This window comes from Antedon bifida, chromosome 8 (genome assembly GCF_963402885.1).
Source record: "Antedon bifida chromosome 8, ecAntBifi1.1, whole genome shotgun sequence".
Taxonomy (NCBI): domain Eukaryota; kingdom Metazoa; phylum Echinodermata; class Crinoidea; order Comatulida; family Antedonidae; genus Antedon; species Antedon bifida.
This window is the reverse complement of record NC_136233.1, coordinates 9,535,743-9,550,946: the sequence shown is the minus strand read 5'-3', so window position 1 is coordinate 9,550,946 and position 15,204 is coordinate 9,535,743. Positions and strand designations below refer to the sequence as shown.

The following is a 15,204-nucleotide window of genomic DNA, read 5'->3' as shown; positions in this document are numbered from 1 at the left end:
ATTTTATTTTAATTGACCTTTTGACAAAACGACCTTTTTTGCATGGCTGTTTCGTGTTCAAACCACCACCAGAAAGTTGTTGTATTGTGTTCGTTATTGTTGTCACTTCTGAAGCATCACTCGTAAGGCTATGTACATCATCATCTACCTTTTCATAAAGTGTTGTTTGTGAATTGTCTAGAATATTTTCTCTATCCACATTTTCATTCAGTTTCTTGTTTCGTTTTTCATAGTAATCGTTGACAGATTTACCAATATATGTTAGACCTAGTTCAACAATTATACCATTTATAACACGCCTCCTTTTGTTCTTATTTCCTCTTTTTTTTTTCCCTTGTTTCCTGTTACTGGTACTTTTCCTTGATTTTACCTTAATCCATTCTCTACCAAGTAAATTTTCACTTTCTGTTTGTTGACATTGTAAGTTGGTGTTAGTCTTTGTTATGTTCCGTTGGTTGGATTTCCAATTCCGTTCATTTTTCGTAAATTCTTCAAAGTTAGCGTTACATTCATCATGTTCTAGAATCATATACCTGTTAAAATGACACGTAATACCTATCTCACCCAACATATTATTTGCAAAATTACTATTTCCACACATTGAACAAAAGATCGTTCACTTGTTCTAAAAATTAGTTCACTTGTTCTAAAAATTAGTTCACTTGTTCTAAAAATTAGTTCACTGTTCTAAAAATTAGTTCACTTGTTCTGAAAATTTGTTCACTCTTTCTATAGTTTGTTCACTTTTCTATGTTCACTTTTTCTAAGCCATCAACCCCTGTTACTGAGACGACCATGTCATTAACCACACCTGGTAGGAAGACTCCAAGGTCCTCGCGTTCAAGGACACCAAAATCAGCAAAGGCTAAAACATGGGCTGACATTGTCAAGAAGGGTGCTAAGAAACCAAGTACTGTGAGCACAAAGTCTGGGCTTTTCAAGATTAAAGCCGGACGTGTAACCAAGCCAATACATCCAGCTATCACTCGATTGAGGACTCCAAAGGTAGATCAGAATTCATTATTGAGAAATATTACACACGATTGACTCTTGATTTCCGCACTAACAAAAGAATATGTGAAGAAATTGCCATTATACCAAGCAAGAAGTTGCGCAACAAGATCGTTGGGTTTGTCACGCATTTAATGAAACGCATCCAGCGTGGACCAGTTCGTGGCATTTCAATTAAGCTCCAAGAGGAGGAACAAGAAAGACGCGATAACTACGTGCCAGAAGTGTCCGACTCTCCTATTAAGGAACAAAACACTTCCCATTGATCCCGACAGACATTCTTTTCATCACCCACGAGGTCCAATAGTACTGCATGCTGTCCGTACATATCTAGAAGTGGCACATTCTGATGAGGATTTAAATTTTCCAAATGCTGATAGTTCATCACGTCCTAATTTTATGTCGCTGAAGGTGAGTGACAAAAAAGAGGCATAAGAAACAAATAGCAGAAGGTATTCTGGTTTTCTATATCACCGTAAACATCTGCTAATTGCTGGTTTCACCAAGATTACAATCTACTTTAATTCATTAAGATCTTTGTAATACCGCTTATTGGCAAAACAATCGCCTACCCTAGCCAAGCCTGGTAGGCCTACTTGTTGCTGCTGTTCTTGTTTTAAATTATGATTTATTATAAAAAGATCAATAATGTTACCAGAGAAATCATAAAAAAAATAACTGCATCTGCAAATAACCTAGGCCTAAATTCAAAAATAATCTTATGACCTAAAACTAACCCTTGTGGGTTGACACGCAGCCACATGTTGAGATCTACCTTTTAAATAATCTGTTAGTGTTAATAGCATTGATTTATATGGGAGTCTCCGAATTTTAACATCACCTCCCGGTCTCCCGAATTTTTAATATATCTCCCGATTTAACACATGTTTATATAAAATTCAGTTTTATTACATTAAAAATAGGGCCATAGAAAATCAATTTCAATGATACAATGAACAATTTGAAATATCCTTGTTGATGTGCAATCAAAGATCGTATAGCGATATTATAAACACGAGCACGTGTCTACAATAAAAGTTATTAATTATGATTTACACATTGCGCGCATATACCATGACGCGTTTTTATACGCACAAATAACATTTCACAGTGTTAACGTTGGTGGCGGTATACTCTCCCGATATTTTAATTCATTTAGGTTGTTTGCATCCCTTTCCCTTTTAAAAATTTACGATATAAATTGCCTTCAACAATGTATTTTTGTATACTCTTGGTTAAATTCCCTAATCCCCGCTCAATTTCAACCCCTGTTCAAATTCAATTTCAACTATCATAGTCATAACACAAGAACCTCAAATAAAATACATATTCCATTACACAAAACACTATCTTTCCAACATAACATTCAGTTTTCAGGGCCAAAATATTGGAACAACTTACCCAAACACATAACTGAATCGCCAACAAAAAAACATTTCACTTTTAAGCTAAAAAGGCATCTATTATCCACATATAATCACTGAATCCTAAATAATATTAATTCAAATTTCATTGATATTTTCAATCGGTTTTTTTTGTTTACTTTGGTTTTTTTTATGATTTTTTTGATATTTTTTATTTTTTGGCAGCCCACCACAAGTTTACACTTTCTGGGGTTCGCCTCTCTTATTTAAAATTGTTTTTTTACAAACACTGTTAATAGAAAAGAGAAGAGAAATAAATGTTCTGAAATGAATGAACGTCTGAGTATTGCAATTTACTATTAATATTTTATAAGTCAAAGGCTTTTTAAAAGTCTATAAAAATGCAAAAATGTTGTGCTGTACTTCTTCCTGAATCCCTATTGATGATCATTGAAGGCTACTTAACTTTTAAAAGAGATTAATTAGTTTTGTATAGTTTCCAAGATTGTCACTAGAACCTTTCTTAAATAAAGAGATGACTCTCTCTGGTTTATTTGGCATGAAAAATCAGGATGATGGTTTGCAGAAAGAAAGCAGGCATCTGCTACTGTAGCTGCCTAGCTAGTAGTAGTAGGGATCCCAGTAGTAGTAGGCCATGATATCTTACTATTACTAGCGTTTCTTGCGCTGGCAAAACCAAAAACATTTACACTCTTAATAAAAATATACTCAAAAAAAAAAAAATAGGAAGCATGATATTATTCAATTGTATTTATTGTTTCTGGTTGTATTTACAATTTGATGTTATTTTTGTTTACTGCCAGTTAACAAACAATTATCCTATCCTACAATCACAAATGAGATGATAAAAATTTGCCCAAAAATGTTTAAAACTTTGAATGTTAACAAACCATAATAACAATAATAATTTATTGAACTTGCGCTTTTATAACAGCGGCACACTTTTAAGTAAAGGTGCGTTCACTTTAAACGACTGACAAAGAAAGAAAAATTACAATATTTAACCTTTTTACATTACACTACATACAAGTTAACATTACGATAAATAAGATTACTTAGTACTATTAACAGCAAACATGAGTTGTTTCAAAATTAAAATGGTATAAAAAACATAGAGCATCAAATAATTATAACAAAGAAAAATATTAAATGCAAAAAATGAAATACAGTAATAAAAAAAATAGAGTCTATTGATAAGCAAGGAAAATAAAGCGTTTTTTCCATGCCCTAGGTACCAATAAATTTTTTATTTAAAAATTTTTTTTAGTGATACTGTATTTTCATTTATTTATTTACCAAAAGTGGTAAGAGACAGCTAAAGAAAAAAAAATCTCTATGACCCAAAGGCCAGCTGTCCCTTTAAAAATACATATACAAATAAAAATACATTTAAAAACATGCAAGGGATGCAGAAATTATTTCAAAAAATAGTTACAGCACCCATTCCCTGCGTTTTAGGAGATGTCTGTGGGCAGACTTTAATTTTGTTCCTTCTGACAGGACTAGGTCTTTGGCCTGGAATTGTGGGTGGCAAATTTGCACACATTTAATTTTGTGGTGATAATAAACATTTTGTAAATTTCCCAGTTGTTGTGTTTGAGTTTTTGGATTGTAAAAATGTAGTTTTTCTTTGTGCCGTATCACCAAGTCATATGTTGGAGTTACTGGTTTTTTGAAATAATTTCTGCATCAATTGCATTTTTTAATTCTGTTTGTTATATTTACTAGTTCATATGGTTGCTGCTGTGGTTGTTGTGGTTGATGCTTCTGCGGCTCCTGTCGTTTTTGTTGTTTTTGTTGTGGGTGTTGCTGCTTTCTTTTGTGTTGTTGTTGTTGGTGCTGCTGTTGTTCATTTTTGCAGCTGTTGCAAATGAAGTTTTTTTCCAATGAAAAGTTCCTTTTTGGCACATCTAGACAATCTTGGTGGTACCATTTGTTGCATGTGTCACATGCAACCTAATATTTAACAAATAAAAATGAAATTTGATTTTATATCTCAAACAGATTTGGGCATTGTACCCTGAATAGTTGATAACAACATTAAAATGAATGAATGATTTAAAGACTAAAGGTAGTACATTTCAAGGGGTAAAAAGACACCCGACAGGCAGATGAAATAGGGTATTTATTTAAAAATGACCACCCTCTTGCTCCCCCTTCCCCTTCCCCTTCTATCTCATATTAGTATGTGGTATTTATAGATGACTTAAGTGATAACTCTTCACAATTATAGCTATAAATATTATAACATTTTAGATTGTGTAATATGATGTAGTTTAAAACTGTATACTGACAGTACCGGTGACCTGCAATATTAATAGGTGATTGACCTTATTTAAAAGAAATATTTTCAAAAGAATGAAGTCTACCAACCCCTCGACCTTTAACATCGTAAAACAATTTAAGAATGACAGATGTTGGATTAGATATCTTAAGCCATTAATCAACCTTAAGAAGTAGGCCTATCTGGTTATATGCTGTGGAAAGAACCCCCCCCCCCCTCCCCCTCCAATTTCTGTGATAATCGCATTTAAAACCAATTTTTTTTGTATTGATAATTGACATAGGGTTGAGAACTGATCGATTATGAAAAAATAGTGATGAAAATCGATTCAGAACTTCTTTAAACAGAGGGGAGACATTCTTTCACATGGGGGTTGACAATTTTAGACAAGTAGGCCTACCTCATGGTTATATGCTGTGGAAACGAACCCCCCTCCAATTTCTATGATAGTCAGACTTAAAACCAATTTTTTTTTGTATTTATATTTGACATAGTGTTGAGAACTGATCGATAATGGAAAAATAATGATGAAAATCGATTCAGAACTTCTTTAAACAGAGGGGGGACATTCTTTCACATGGGGATTGAACATTTTAGATAGGCCATGAAAACGAACCCCCCTCCAATTGCTATGATATTTTTAATTAAAACCATTTTGTTTGTATTTATTTTTGACATAGTGTTGAGAACTGATCGATTATGAAAAAATGAATCAGAACTTCTTCTTTGTAAAACAGAGGGAGACATTCTGAAAATTGTATTATTATTATTGCGACATAAAAAAATAAAATTATGATTATAAAAAGGCCCTCGTAATATCCATGTTTATTTATTTTTTTTATTTTTTAGGTAACTATGTGGTTTTGCTATAAGAGATGGGGGAGGGTCAGTCAAAAGTGGGGGGGGGGGGGTTTAACTTTCACGGGGGGTTGAAAGTTTTAAATTTTCAACCTCCCCTCCAAGCCAGCGAAGATCAGTGAAGCGTGTAGTCGTTGAATAAACATGAAGAACTCCCTTTTCGCACATGCGTTGTTAAGGGGGGGGTTGGATTTCTTAGAACAACGACATTGAATTTGTTAATGTTGCATATAGACAAAGACAAGACAAGAATTTCGAATTTGTTCCGATTTCTGAAGCCAAACTAATAAAAATGTTGGTATTATCAACGCTAGTCATATTGGCCATCCTCTACAATTTAAGCAAATTACTGGTGATGGTAATTGTTTTTATCAAAGAATTTCAGACATAATTTCTGGAACAGAACATAACCATTTGATTTTAAGCAAAGCAATTATTCATTATTTCTTTGAAACTGGTGACTTGTTTAGTAATACTTTAAGTCTCCAGCCCCACTGCCGGTGGTGCCATTGCGTACGATCTAACAACCGCCGCCCCGCGCGTGGCGGTAAGTTTATGTACCTGTGCTAGCCTTGAACCTCTGTATAGAGACCGTTATTAAGTACATTCATTAATTTAATTAGGATGACATTTTGTTTTATTCTCGAAAAAATGTATCTGATTTCAAAATAGTATTTTATAAATCTTGAATTGAAACCTTTATTTGTAACATTTTTGTCATGTTTTCCAGAAATGACTCCTTTAAAAACAAATAAGTGATTTATGTTATTAAATTGTTTATAATATCATGTTTTCATACAGTATAGCATACACGTTTTCATCATTATTAGCAAAAGTTGTTTACCCATGTCCAGGCATTTGATTTGTTACTAGCTTTACTACAAAAACAACATTTCTAATTATAATTAAACACAAACACATAACGAAATCGTTACTACTTCCTAACGTCAGGTACAATATGTGAAAAAGAGTTTTACACAACAGTTATACGCAACACTTGTCGCATCGACTCCACATACTTAATTTCAATGGGTAACTCTGCCAAGTAGTCAAACTCCACGTCCGCCGGCACAAAGAGTACGTCTCCAGAATCTAAGACTAACTCCTCTGGAAACCTTTAAAGCAGAAAAAAACTTAACACATAAATAAGAATACAAAATAATTTGAATTCGGATTTACCGTAATCAGTAAATTAATAATACTTCCTGGATACAGTATAAACAGTTAGTAATGTCACACAAAACAATACAACACCTTCCCCAGGGGAAATTGTGTTTATTCAAGATCAAGATTCACACGCTAAATCAAAAAAGGCCCACTTTCCCTACCCCCGTATACATTTGTCAAACACAATTTCAAACTATACATTAATGAAATGAATTTGTGTGTTTACCGACAGAACACGTAGGTGCGATTGTTTATCATTACAGCCATTTATCATCAATTATACGTCGGGAAGTCTATAACTGCCTATCTGGCCAATTTCCATTTCACTTTTTGGCCCCCCCCCCCCCCCCCCACACATCTTTTTTTAAAACATGAACCCTGGGTTCGTCACTGTCTTTCTTGGTATTTCTAATATTTAGTTTATTATTCCGTCGACAATGCTTTGAAATTCACATACCCATTTGAATCATCCATAGCGATGACAGTTCCCGTTTTTTTTTTGGAATTACCAAACTGAAATATAAAATACACAACGTACACAAATTAAACGGACAAATAATGACCAATTTGACTCCTACATCTAAACTATAAACTTCCAACAGATGCATATCTTATTGGCTTTGCCTTTCACATGCTTTGAAAATAGATACACGACAATTCAGATAAAAAGTACTGTTCTTTAAATGAAATCCAATAATCTCATCATCAAACCAACACACACACACACACATATAAAATAAATTACATTAGTTCCACACTTACTGTTATTGTGGTCGAGGGCGTAATTGATAGTCTGGTTTCTTCTTTTATCACCCCTGCGATGGTTAGGCCGTCTCCCAGTTCCACGTCCTGACTTACACCTGCTGCTTCCCCCCACAGAATCACATCTACTTTTGCCCCTCCTCCTTCCAGACTCAACACCCTCCTTTTGTATGTCAGTGTCTCTGTTATATAAATAAAATAGACAAAGTCAAGTAAATTAAATGACTATAATACAAGGACATTTACCTCTGAAACATCTCCAGTGACGCTAAGGCGCCTTTTTGTTGGTGAGCCTTTCGCCTCTGACACTGTAACCACCTCGGGCTTCAAAAATGCCTGTATCTTTTCCTCATCAACATCAAAGTTGGGCACTTAAATATCTGCAAATTAACATTACACGAAGGCACATACGATGCAATATCCACGTGGGCGTACTTAATTTCACCTTGGTTATCATAATAGCATATAGTTACAATGTCTTAATATCCTTTACCAAAACAAAAATCTACATCTATTTATTTGATGTCATTTTCATACAAAAATATAGTTCTTTTGTTGTAATACCTAATAACAATTTCATAAAAAAGTATTTGTAATCTAACGGATTACCCATGAAAAATTAACCACAAAGAACTGCAAGAAGAAATTGTAATAGAATTACAGCATTTGTGGTTTTTATACAGTATACAGGTATTAAAAAACAATGCTTTTCGCGTCGTCCCTTTAAGCTGTTATTTTCGATATGTTCAGCTAATATGGCCCGCGACCATGGCAGATTTTCATGTCACATGACTCGTACTTAATCACAACCTTAATCATGAATCCATTACAAGTAACATCAAAACTATAACAACCTTCTAGTCAAACAGTTTAAGGGTGGACAAGGCGCAAATAACTGAAGCACGCTATTAGTTTGTCAGACATCTATGTAATAAAAGCTGTATGTTTTTTTTTTTGATTAGGAGTGTATGAAGACTTATTGACAAATTACCACTCATGACCAAACTGTCTAATTTGCATTGCCATTCATAGTCAGTAAACCAGAGAATGGCAAGTATGGAACAAAATTGGCAGCTTACGGACCACATCCGGCCAATTTCCATTTCACTTTTTGGGCCCCCTTCCCCCCTCCCCCACATCTTTTTTTAAAACATGAACCCTGGGTTCGTCACTGTCTTTCTTGGTATTTCTAATATTTAGTTTATTATTCCGTCGACAATGCTTTGAAATTCACATACCCATTTGAATCATCCATAGCGATGACAGTTCCCGTTTTTTTTTTGGAATTACCAAACTGAAATATAAAATACACAACGTACACAAATTAAACGGACAAATAATGACCAATTTGACTCCTACATCTAAACTATAAACTTCCAACAGATGCATATCTTATTGGCTTTGCCTTTCACATGCTTTGAAAATAGATACACGACAATTCAGATAAAAAGTACTGTTCTTTAAATGAAATCCAATAATCTCATCATCAAACCAACACACACACACACACATATAAAATAAATTACATTAGTTCCACACTTACTGTTATTGTGGTCGAGGGCGTAATTGATAGTCTGGTTTCTTCTTTTATCACCCCTGCGATGGTTAGGCCGTCTCCCAGTTCCACGTCCTGACTTACACCTGCTGCTTCGCCCCACAGAATCACATCTACTTTTGCCCCTCCTCCTTCCAGACTCAACGCCCTCCTTTTGTATGTCAGTGTCTCTGTTATATAAATAAAATAGACAAAGTCAAGTAAATTAAATGACTATAATACAAGGACATTTACCTCTGAAACATCTCCAGTGACGCTAAGGCGCCTTTTTGTTGGTGAGCCTTTCGCCTCTGACACTGTAACCACCTCGGGCTTCAAAAATGCCTGTATCTTTTCCTCATCAACATCAAAGTTGGGCACTTAAATATCTGCAAATTAACATTACACGAAGGCACATACGATGCAATATCCACGTGGGCGTACTTAATTTCACCTTGGTTATCATAATAGCATATAGTTACAATGTCTTAATATCCTTTACCAAAACAAAAATCTACATCTATTTATTTGATGTCATTTTCATACAAAATTATAGTTCTTTTGTTGTAATACCTAATAACAATTTCATAAAAAAGTATTTGTAATCTAACGGATTACCCATGAAAAATTAACCACAAAGAACTGCAAGAAGAAATTGTAATAGAATTACAGCATTTGTGGTTTTTATACAGTATACAGGTATTAAAAAACAATGCTTTTCGCGTCGTCCCTTTAGGCTGTTATTTTCGATATGTTCAGCTAATATGGCCCGCGACCATGGCAGATTTTCATGTCACATGACTCGTACTTAATCACAACCTTAATCATGAATCCATTACAAGTAACATCAAAACTATAACAACCTTCTAGTCAAACAGTTTAAGGGTGGACAAGGCGCAAATAACTGAAGCACGCTATTAGTTTGTCAGACATCTATGTAATAAAAGCTGTATGTTTTTTTTTTTGATTAGGAGTGTATGAAGACTTATTGACAAATTACCACTCATGACCAAACTGTCTAATTTGCATTGCCATTCATAGTCAGTAAACCAGAGAATGGCAAGTATGGAACAAAATTGGCAGCTTACGGACCACATCCGGCCAATTTCCATTTCACTTTTTGGGCCCCCTTCCCCCCTCCCCCACATCTTTTTTTAAAACATGAACCCTGGGTTCGTCACTGTCTTTCTTGGTATTTCTAATATTTAGTTTATTATTCCGTTGACAATGCTTTGAAATTCACATACCCATTTGAATCATCCATAGCGATGACAGTTCCCGTTTTTTCGTCAGAATTACCAAACTGAAATATAAAATACACAACGTACACAAATTAAAAGAACAAATAATGACCAATTTGACTCCTACATCTAAACTATAAACTTCAAACAGATGCATATCTTATTGGCTTTGCCTTTCACATGCTTTGAAAATAGATACACGACAATTCAGATAAAAAGTACTGTTCTTTAAATGAAATCCAATAATCTCATCATCAAACCAACACACACACACATATAAAATAAATTACATTAGTTCCACACTTACTGTTATTGTGGTCGAGGGCGTAATTGATAGTCTGGTTTCTTCTTTTATCACCCCTGTGATGGTTAGGCCGTCTCCCAGTTCCACGTCCTGACTTACACCTGCTGCTTCCTCCTTCCAGACTCAACGCCCTACTTTTGTATGTCAGTGTGTCTACATATTCTCCAAGCTACTAAAACATTTGATGTTACAAAAGTAAACAATTTCGTGAAAATATACCACACATGTCGAATTTAAATTCAAATAGACAAATACAACATTGAATAAACATATTAGTACTAAAGTATTAGTATTAAAATAAATAAAAATAACTAAAAATACACTAAAATAAACACATTGAAAGTAAAATAATACAATACCTAAATAAATAAAATAGATAGACTTTTTTATTTAGATCTAAAATTATTTTGTGGCCTTGAGTGTGATGTGGCTGTTCTTCCCTGTCCTTTTTTGGAGGTGGAGGCCTGGCTGCCGACTCCTCCTCAGAGGCTTTGGCCTGGACCTTTGTGGCGGCCTGCAAACAAAAATTGGAGTTTGATAATTACCTTAACTATATACTCTACTATACTACACTCTAAAACTAAATGTCCATTTTAAAATTACATATACAAATGCATCATCAATGACGTGCAAGTTGGATGAATCTTTATGCAAATGATGCTCAAATTGCCCAATAGTAACATGTTAATACACACGGTTTCTATAATATAAAACATTTAATAGGTATGGTAATTAATTATTGGTAAAGCTATGTATGTAAAACTATTATAAGTAGTTAAAATTTAAACATATTACAATATTATAAACAATAGTCAAATCTACTCTTGTTGATGTCTTTGCTTAAATTTAATCTGTCTGTGCGCAGAATCAATATACTTGAGGCATTCCTTCCATCGGAGATCGATTTCTCCAACAGGGACAGGAGCTAAATTAAATACTTCGGTTTTGATTAAGTCCATTCTGGTCGCGTCGAGTCGAGCAGCGCCGTTTCGTCCTGACGTGTTGGAATTTCGTCTTTTTTCCTCGGTGAAGTAGTATTCTGTCAATGGTCGTCGGTAAAGCTGAGTAGTCGTCGCATAAGTCCTGTGGAATTTGATTGGAGTCCGACGCAATTCTAGGAAAAGTGACGCTTAGTAACGCAATTTACTAACAGAAACAAAGTACAGATACTTTTTCCCTCTAAAAAAATGGTATCGTAAAGAATATGTTTCCCTGGCGGACATACCGCCTGGCAGATATACCACATGGCAGACAGTCTGCAGCAGGATCTCTGTCCCACAAGCAGCACAAAACCAACAACCACCATCGAACAATGAATATATCCAGATGGCAGTTTGATGATAATCCGAGGTTGTATATCGAATCTTTTCTGTTCGGTTTTCATATATTTTTATCAGTAGAATATTCTGTGAATCTAACCTGTTTCTTGCAGGTAGTTTATCCCATTTTTAGATCATCACATGATGAAGCGGATAAATACATTAAAAAAGTAATATCAAAACTATAACAACCTTCTAGTCGAACAGTTTAAGGGTGGACAAGGCGCAAATAACTGAAGCACGCTAGTATTAGTTTCTCAGACATAAAAGCTGTATGTTTTTTTTTTTTGATTAGGAGTGTATGAAGACTTATTGACAAATCACAACAAAATTGTGTGTAATTTGGAAACGTATCTGCTATTGATTCCCAATTGATCATGGAGTTAAACTCTATCTAATCTAAACCTTTTTTATATTTTAATAAAAGCGATCCAAGATAAATTAGAACTTGTGACGTGAACCTCTTTCCCTCCACTACTAGTATCCCTAAATTAGCCATATATTGAGCAAATCTGTGGAAAAATTTAAAAGAAGCTAATTTCAACTGATTTTGGTAGGTATGGGTATGGACAGCTACCAAAAAAAAAGAAGGGAAGATAGGGGTTGGGGAAAATTTTTTATTGGAGGTCAAAGGTCATTGACCGTTGCCAAATAGCTATAATTCTTGTATGAATCATATTTCGTCACCAGCATATGGTATCTAGGTAAAATTGGTGTCAAAATGTGCAGAATTAAAAAAGGAAGAACACTTAAAATAGAAGTCATGTCTTTGGATCAAATCTTGACCACTAAAAATGAGGTCAAAGGTCAAAAAATCAAATTTTCTACATAAAATGGCATATGATTGATATTTCAGCAACATATAATGGTATATTGATGTTAAAATATGCAGAATAAAAAAAAGGAAGAAAACTTTCAAACAACAAGGCTAGACCTTAGAAAATTAGGTCAAAGGTCAAATGTATTCATTTATCATGAACCCTATTAGTGATTTTAATTTTTTTTTTAATTAACAAAAATCCCCACATTTTTTTTTTTTATTATGAGGTAAGAAGCTAATTTCATGATAGGGCCTAAGTTGTAAGGTCAAAAGTTCACCCAGACAAAAACATATGATTTATGTCTAGACAGTTGTTTTGACTAGACAAGTGATGTTGTCTCTAATTAACAACAAGTAAAACAAAAAACCGTGTAATAAAACAAATTACAACAAATTACCAACATGGAAGTTTGTGAAATATGTAGTGAGGACTCTTCAGAAGCAGGGAAGCTACAGCGGTTGTACACAAAGGGATATGAGAACCTCATTAAACAGTGTAGACGTATTGATGACTCTTTATTGTTAGAGCGATTGACAACAAAATGGATCAGCAATATTCCTATGAAAGTCCACCATAGATGCCGAACACTTCATGCAAAAGGAGCCAGAGCATTCACCACGAAATAAACAAGTTTTACAATCTGTAAATGATGGCAGAGATCATGGTAAGATATATATATTCATTCTTTGTACTTGATTCATATACATTTAAATAAGATTCCAAGCCAAATTAATTTTTAAAACGATTTTATTTCAATTTTGAATATTAGCACTAATAGGGCATAGTGTAATATAAATGTGATGGCAGCTAACTTTGTCCTAATAATATTTTCCAGGCCAGGGTTCAACTTGATTTCCATACAGTAAAAAATGTTTCATATGCAACGAGGACATCCATTGCGATGAAAGACATCCTGGTAGACATCAGATTGTACATCGAGCATCAACTATTACACTAAAGTAATCACTTTTGAGAATCGCAAGTGAAAGAAATGATAGTCTGGGAATGGCTGTGAAAGGACGCTTAGAAGGCATGGCAGATCTTATAGCAGAAGAGGCTGTTTATCATATAAATGCTACTGCACCCTTAACAACGTTCCAGGTCGCTGTAATGCAAGTTGTATTTATACAGTAGACATACACTATGTTCTTGAAGTTTAATTGTAAAGTATGTCACAGTATATGAAATTTATTCAAATCTTCATATTTACAAAGATGCATTTAACCATTTTGTCAAGGCTTAGTATTTATAAATTAGGTCTTTCTTTCCCTTTTCTATTAATAAATTCACCTTTTATTTAAAGTATTCAATTAATATGCAGATTGTTGTTTCCTTAAAATTCACGTCAAATAAACAAAAATCTTGAACATTTTGTTTGTTCTTCAGAAACCAGGCAGACCTGTAGATGCTTGCAAGAAAAATGCCTTCTATCAGCTGTGTGGATGGCTTGACAGTGAAATGGAGAGTGGAGTGTACACAGTAAGCCAATTATATGACCAGATGAAGACGATAGCAGGCGATGACACTCCAGTGTACCATGAGAGATACTTGAAAGAAGCACTTGAAAGATACTATGGTGATAGTATATTTATAACTAACCAAGAGCGCAGGAAGGATGTTGTCTGCTTTAGAAGCTGTACAGCACGTATCATCTGAGACTACCATGAAATGCAAACTGATGATGAAGAGGCGAAGAAAAGAGCCATCATCAAAACTGCAGCTTCACTCATTATCAACGACATCAAGTGTCTCAATTTCAGCAAAGAGGACTTTCCATCACTAAAAGAAATGACATCAATATATGAACTACCAGAATCTCTTGAACTGATGTTGACATCCTTAATGCCTCGTTCATCTGTTAGGCGAAATGTTGCGGGGCAGAATATTATATCTTCACAACGCCCAAGATCATCTAAGATCATCTAAGATGCCTTTTCAGCTTGGCATGAGTTTGTACCTTGATCACAAGTTTGGTTCAGATAAGCTGATTGATGTCATGCACAGGCTTGGCGTTTGTGAAAGTCAAAAAGAGACAGTGGACTACAAGTATACGTATATTGACTCTACTAATACCACAAATGCAGCATCAATGGCCGTCCTTGAGAAGCAGGTCGAACAACACATTGGAGACAACATGGATCACGATCTGATCTCATTAGATGGTCAGCTCGGTTTTCACGCAATGGGTCAGATCAACTCCAGAAAACTCAAATCAACTTGAAGTTGATGAGAATCGGAAGTTACAAAGAAAGCCAATCGTGAAGAGTGAAACTCTGTCAAATATTGAAGGCCTGCATAACCATGTACGCCTCAATAAGTCAAAGTTAATGTTTTGGGAATTTTTGTTAATTTAAAAAAAAACAATCACTAATAATAGCATGTTCATGATAGAATAAATACTTTTGACCTTTGACCTCATTTAAGTTGTTTGTTTTTGTTCCAAGTTTTCTTCCTTTTTTTTATTCTGCATATTTTAACATCAATATACCATTATATGTTGCTGAAATATCAATCATAT

General features: G+C 34.4%; 2 protein-coding genes across 2 annotated transcripts in view; one reads left to right on the top strand and one right to left on the bottom strand.

Moving 5' to 3' along the window:
• LOC144850190 (polyunsaturated fatty acid 5-lipoxygenase-like) overlaps nucleotides 1-8,278 on the bottom strand; it is a 45,659-nt gene extending 37,381 nt beyond the window's left edge. Inside the window, exon 1 of the mRNA XM_078707422.1 lies at nucleotides 8,267-8,278. The gene's annotated coding sequence lies outside the window, so the exon portion shown is untranslated. The remainder of the gene's footprint in view (nucleotides 1-8,266) is intronic.
• The window catches only part of LOC144849842 (charged multivesicular body protein 4b-like), a 178,965-nt gene that overhangs the window by 74,147 nt on the left and 89,614 nt on the right, over nucleotides 1-15,204 (top strand). The window lies entirely within an intron of this gene.